This window comes from Rhagoletis pomonella, unplaced genomic scaffold (genome assembly GCF_013731165.1).
Source record: "Rhagoletis pomonella isolate Grant_MI unplaced genomic scaffold, Rhpom_1.0 Rhpom_scaffold_00007, whole genome shotgun sequence".
Taxonomy (NCBI): domain Eukaryota; kingdom Metazoa; phylum Arthropoda; class Insecta; order Diptera; family Tephritidae; genus Rhagoletis; species Rhagoletis pomonella.
The window spans coordinates 39,080,269-39,086,712 of NW_023458561.1; the positions used below are offsets into that span (position 1 = coordinate 39,080,269).

Here is a 6,444-nt window from a genome sequence, read left to right on the forward strand (position 1 = left end):
GGCAGCTGTAGCAACGGTGAAATATGCACACTTCACAACTACAAAAATAGCTTCATTAACCGATACGTACATAGTTATAAATGTACTTATGTATGTATATAATACTGGTATAACTGGCTATGGGTACAAATGTATGTGATCATTTTTGTACTGCACTTAATTATAATTATTACCACCAGCAGAGGAAACTATTTTCATTTCATTGAAATGTTGAGAGGATTTCAGAACTTTGTACTACCTGAAAAAGTTCTGCAAATAAGCCAATTTGTTTGTGCAGAAATGTTCACCGAATTGCCAGTGGTTATTTGCTGAAATGCTATGTTTTGTTGATGACTTGAATACGAAGTGCCTTTCAAAGAATACTCAAAGTTGCTGGCGATATCGCGCCGGCTCGCTGTCTATACATATATGTACATATCTTAGACCACTGCCAGAATATTGAGTGCGTTGGCTTTTAAGTTTAGCGCCGTCTTTGTGGGTATGCTTTAGTTAATGTATGATATTGAGTTTAGCAGAAAGTTAAATGACTACCAGCCACCAGCTGTCAGCGCAATGATCATCAAAACTTTTAAAATGGATTTATGCACATTTGAAGGCAGGTATGTAGGGGCAGTTCGATGGTGGTGCTGAAGGAAGGTTCTCGGCACTGAGAAATTCGTTTCCACTTTTAAACGGTCTTTGCTTATGAAATATTTGGTATAAGTTTAATAAAAGTAGTTGTAATTTAGTATGGAAACTGATTGGCGATGGTAGAACGAAAAGATTTTGACAGAATTAATTGGAGTTTGGTGAAGTGAGATTTTGACCTTTTGGCTTTTGTTTATATATAGGTCTGCAGCTGTGAACAAAAAGACTTAGTCATAACGACCAGCTATGACCAGTTCATCACAGCTCGCCACCTAAATTAAACATATTTCAAAAAATTAGTTTAGCTTGTTAAAAATGTGCGCTCAAGTCGCCTTTGACATTTTGAAATCCCATTCGGATAATTTGGACCCACTTAAACCGATTCCGATTATTCTTTTTTAGCGGCAAGGTGGTAGCCCAAGGGTGGTCTGATGATTGCATCATGAAGAAACAAACGGCACTCCTTACTTATTATATGAAGACGGTTGTATTTCTAACCGACTTCAAAAAGGAAGTGATTATCAATTCGTCCGAATATTTTTTTAAGTACATACATTTGTTGCCACATAACTTTGAACAACGTTAACTGATTTCTATAATTTTTCTTTTAAAGGAAAGTAGTACCTCAGAGGTGGTCCCATTCTAATTAGATTTAGATCCGATCAATGGGTCATGAAGAAATGAAAGGTGCTCTTAAATTTTTACTTGAGAATTGAAGTCGGTTTTTTTTTTTGCTTAAAAATTACTAGTTTGCTTAAAAATTAGTTGTTTTATTTCGAATCTCAAAACATATCGGCCCCAACTGCCAAAAAGACGTAAGCGAAATTTGTTTCAAAATTTTGCATCTAGATTATCTAGGAACATTTCTGCATCAAAAATAAAATTTTGAAAAAATTTTCGCTTTCGACTTTTTGGCGGTCAGGGCTCTATATAATCATTAGTTGCAATGTTTCTTTTCGTACTCCGATAAGGAATTAAGTACTATATTCTAAGCAGACGAACGAAATATTAAGTAAATTGCATAAGTTATTGAATTTTCACATATCTAAAACTTGCATTCGTACTATTTCACCTAACAAAAAAAAAAAAAAAAACAATTCCATATAGTGCACTAAGGTCTAAATGCATGGTTTTCTGGTCAAAACTAATAACGGCTAAATAAGTAGATTTATTTTCATCAACACACCATTTACTAAATTTAAAAAAAAAAATTGTTTAACCCTTGAGTACCAAGAGGTATAAAGGGTGTCGCAACTGACTGGGGATCACTCTTCTAAACTACGTTCAAAAACTCATGGCTTTTAGTTTCCTGAAAATAATATCTACCACTCTCCACAGCCGCTAACAAAATGTTAATCGCATAGTAAATAATTGTGGAACAATCTCTAGAGTAGAGACGCCAGGCCGGATCACACGATTGGTACATGTGCAAAAATTTGTAAAATTTCTTATTTGGATCTAAATATTGGTTCAAAATATAAAATTTGGAATGAGGACTTATTTAGGAGTCACACAATGAGCACAACACATAAATATGTACGTAATTTGAAATTGTTTTGTGAAATTTAATAAAATTAGTTTGTCATGAGAAAGGACAGAGCCCAACATTTTTCCGACCACACAACTGGGGACCAAATTTTGGGCAAATGATCAATCACGTGAACCACCCTAACCGTCTTCTTTTATTAGTGAACTTCGATCGCGCTTTTGATACGATAGAAAGACTGCTCTGCGAATTTTTAGTATTCCGGAGAAGATATTAACTCTAAACGACCTATTGTATGGATAAAAGGTTGTGTCAAAAGGTATCGACAAATTTTGTCCTCAAATATGGCCTAGAGAAAACCAGCTAGGGAAGGTAGTCATAATTTCAACTCTGCGAAAGAAAAACTATAAACTGCCACTATGTCCCCACATTCAGACTTGCGTTATTATTACCAATATAGCTCCAGATATTTTATTGGCATTATAATCGTTCAGCTAATTTTAGTTATGGTTTTAGTGGCATTTTTAATCGATATTTTTAGTAACATCGATAATCGGTTTCTTTATCGCTACGTATATTATATTCTACTATATTTATTGCTACGTCACCTTATATCGGTATTGTGGGATTTCTTTTTCAGTACAGTTATTGATTCATAATCGACATCGCCATATCAATATCGTTTTTTGAGTTGTTTTTGCGTTTTTATGTGCACCTAGCTTAAAAAAACACTGCAAACCAAAGATGTCTCAAAACGAGTATGTGGTGTTTACATATATTAACAAAACGGAAAACGTTTAATATCTATTGCATGCAGTTTATGTGTACGAATGTATTTATATGTACGAATACAGAGTTTCCAATTCGCTTTCATTATCCTAAACTGTGTACTGGGCTATTTGGTTAACCACAGCTGTAACAAGTTTGCGGGCAAAGTCATCATCAATGCCATAAGCGTCAACAACAGTAACGACAACGCGACAATTACAAAAACAGCAAAACACCGTGCAGCGTACAATCAAACAGCAATATCTACAACAACAACAAAAGTAATGAGCTACTCTATATACACAGCCCGCTCCACTTGAATAGGTACACATCTTTTCCTCAAGATCCAAGCTTATATCTGGACTTGTGAGCATCAGAGAAGTTTTTTTTTTGATCTTATTTTGAAAAATGATTAATTTCGAAGAATAGTGGTGAAAATTAAGAAAACACCCTGATTACTTTGGATTTTATTCCACTTTTTATCAAACTACACGAAAATTGTTCTTATTATTTAGATTCACTTAAATAGGCACAAGGATGCGTAGGCTCCTTATGTGTTCAACACAGTTATTAAAATTGCACTTAAAACCTTTTTAAAAATTTAAAGGATAATTAGAACTATAACAGAGTAAGAATGGGCGCAGCAGGCGTACTTTCAACTGCAAAAATTGCATAAATGGAGGACTTCACGAATCCAGAACTTTGCAGGCGATCTGTTGGAAATAAGACTCAAGGAAATGCAAATGTTTTCGACAGCTTCACATGGAAAAAGCATGAAATGGAGCCTGAACACAGAAGCTAGACAGAAATAACAAAAGTCCTTTACGAGTGTCCAATACTAAAAGTGTTGTCTAGTAGAATTGAAATGAATGGTATAATTTTTTCGGTTCAATCTAGTCCTATTCAAGTGAATCAAAATAATAACTAAAATTTTCGTGTAATTTGATAAAACGCCGAATAAAGTCCAAGGTAATAGTGGCATTATCTCAATTTTCACCACCTTTCTTTGAAAGAGATCACTCTTCAATATGAGATCAATACAAGTCATATTTCAGCAATAAACAAAACCGACTTCGATTCTCATATAAAAATTTAATATTATCGATAATTGTTTCATGATCCAATGATCGGATCTAAACCAAATTAGTATGGGACCACCTTTGAGGTATCACCGCTCCTTTAAGAAAGAAAAAAATAATTATAGAAATCGGTGGACGTGGTCCAAAGTTATGCGGTCACATAGATAAAAAAATTTATATATTCCGACGAATTGATAACCTTCTCCTTTTTTGAAGTCGGTTAAAGAAACTTCTCTGCTGTCTAAAAATTCAGATATATGCTTAGATCTTGAAGAAAATATGTGTTCCTATTGAAGTAAAGCGATGTGTATATATTTACATACATACATATGTATGTATATTAGAGTGGTCCAACTTTTGTAGGGGGGAAAAAAATTTCATCCTAGAAAACGGGGCACCCCCTCAGTTTTTTTCGTTTTGGTATTTGTACTATCTATCCCAACTTTCAGTTTTCTACTGCAACCAATACAGGGTGCTCAATGACCTTGAAGTGCGCTACTAGATCGCTGTCAAACTGGCAAAAATATTGGTGATTTTTATAAAAAGATACTGTTGCCATGACAACTTAAGCTTGTGATATTTTAATAGAAAATTTAAATTTTAAATGTTCTTATGTAGGTTACTTAACCAATTGTTTGATTAATAAATGTACACAATACTTTTAGAGTAAAATATGAGCATCGTGAGCATCCTCCAAATGTATACTTAGAAACGTAAGGTTTGGTACCAGCACCTCTTTCGGTAAAAGGAAAAATTTTGGAAGGTGCCCCACTCTAATGTACATATATATGGGTGATTCCACTCGCGTTATATTCGAAGTAAAATTTTAATATTAGAAGTCTATATTTGCATATTTCGGCTTACGAAAGAGTTTACTTGTTCGAATATATAGACGTAATGATATTTTACGAACCATCTCCAATGAAATTCTTATATCTTATTAAATACAAATTAAAAGTTAGTCGTCACTACAATTCGGCACAAGGGATTTAGAGCAATGTTGTTATGTAAAAGTTCTTAAAATAACTAGTTTTATTTTATTTTATATTATTAGGAATTAAATGGAGAGTAGTTTGCAAAAATAGATTACAAGGAAATTCAGAGAGATATGAAAGATACATGGAATTATATACCGTCACTCGCGTTACAGCAAGTTTTTTCACTATTTTTTTTTTTAAATTGGGAGGCACTACTTGTAATTAACTCTAGCTATGTTAAGGGTAATGAATATAGTGATTTGACATATCCTCAATATTTTTATTATATTTATAAAAACTTAGCCCTATTACTTATTGAAAAGTAACATTTTGGATTTTTCGCTTCCATGAATCCCTGCCATGGAAATGCCCAAATATATGTATATGAATATACATACATATGTAGGTATGGTATGTACATAGGTGTGCGCAGCTGCGTGCAAGCGTAAACGGCAAAGAGATGCAGGCGGCAACTGACCGCTTTATCATTGCATATTAATGAATTTAATTGAAAAAGTTTTTCCGATTCGCCTGATTTTAGTAAAAGCGAGCAAAACACACATACATGTACATATATGTACAACCATGTATAGCCGATGGCAACCAACCAGCCAGTCAGTCAGCCAGCTAAGCAATCGGCAACTTAAGTTAGCTTGGCGCTTACAACCGTGAGAGATGGTAGAGACATTCACTTAAACGAGCTGCGCGCATAGGAGCAGACACTTTAGTGGGTTTTAGTTGTTTACCACATACATTTGTATGTTATAAGTACGTTTGTATATATAGTTAGGTAGGTATGCATGTGGGTGTATTTTACTTTTGCTTTGGTGTTTTGCCGCAGAGCATCTCCGTTTGGAGCGCCGCTACCGCCACTGCCAACCACTGCCACCATTAACACTGCCGCCTGCTCCACCCACTCGGGCATAAGTGAAGGAAATTAATTTAAATGTGTATGAAATTCGTAAAACAAAAAATGAAAAACAATTTGTTAGTGTATAGTTAAGCGAAGGATGAGGAGAAGTGGGGTGCAGGTAAAATGTAAATGGCTGCTCTAATGTGAATGTTTATTAAATATTCAATGTTGTTGAGCTGAAAGTGAAAAGTTTTGAAATTGCAAGTTTAGTATTTGCGGACATTTGATTTGCATAATTACGGCGAGGTGCTAAGTACATATGTATCTATACAAATACTACGGGGTTTGTCGAAGCCTTGCAAAGCTTTTGCACGTTTGAACACTTGAAAGTGAAAACCGGACACATATTTTTGGTTATTTAAAAATTGAAGACAAAATGTTCCTCAAAATATGGAAATGATTTTTTAGTAATTTGAAAATGGACATAACTTTTGGATAATTTAAAAACAGGATATAATTTCATAAACTACATATAAATTCCAGACAATTTTAAAAGTTGCCATATATTTATGTATTCTTTGGTAAATCAAAACTGGTGATCAAGTTTTGGTCATTTTAAAAGTAGTGTAGTTTATCGGTAGTTTGAAAAGTTTC

The 6,444-nt window shown here is 34.1% G+C and overlaps 1 protein-coding gene across 1 annotated transcript in view; it reads right to left on the minus strand.

Moving 5' to 3' along the window:
- LOC118742778 (cAMP-dependent protein kinase type II regulatory subunit-like) overlaps positions 1-6,444 on the minus strand; it is a gene marked incomplete at its 3' end in the record, with an annotated part of 395,139 nt that overhangs the window by 40,187 nt on the left and 348,508 nt on the right.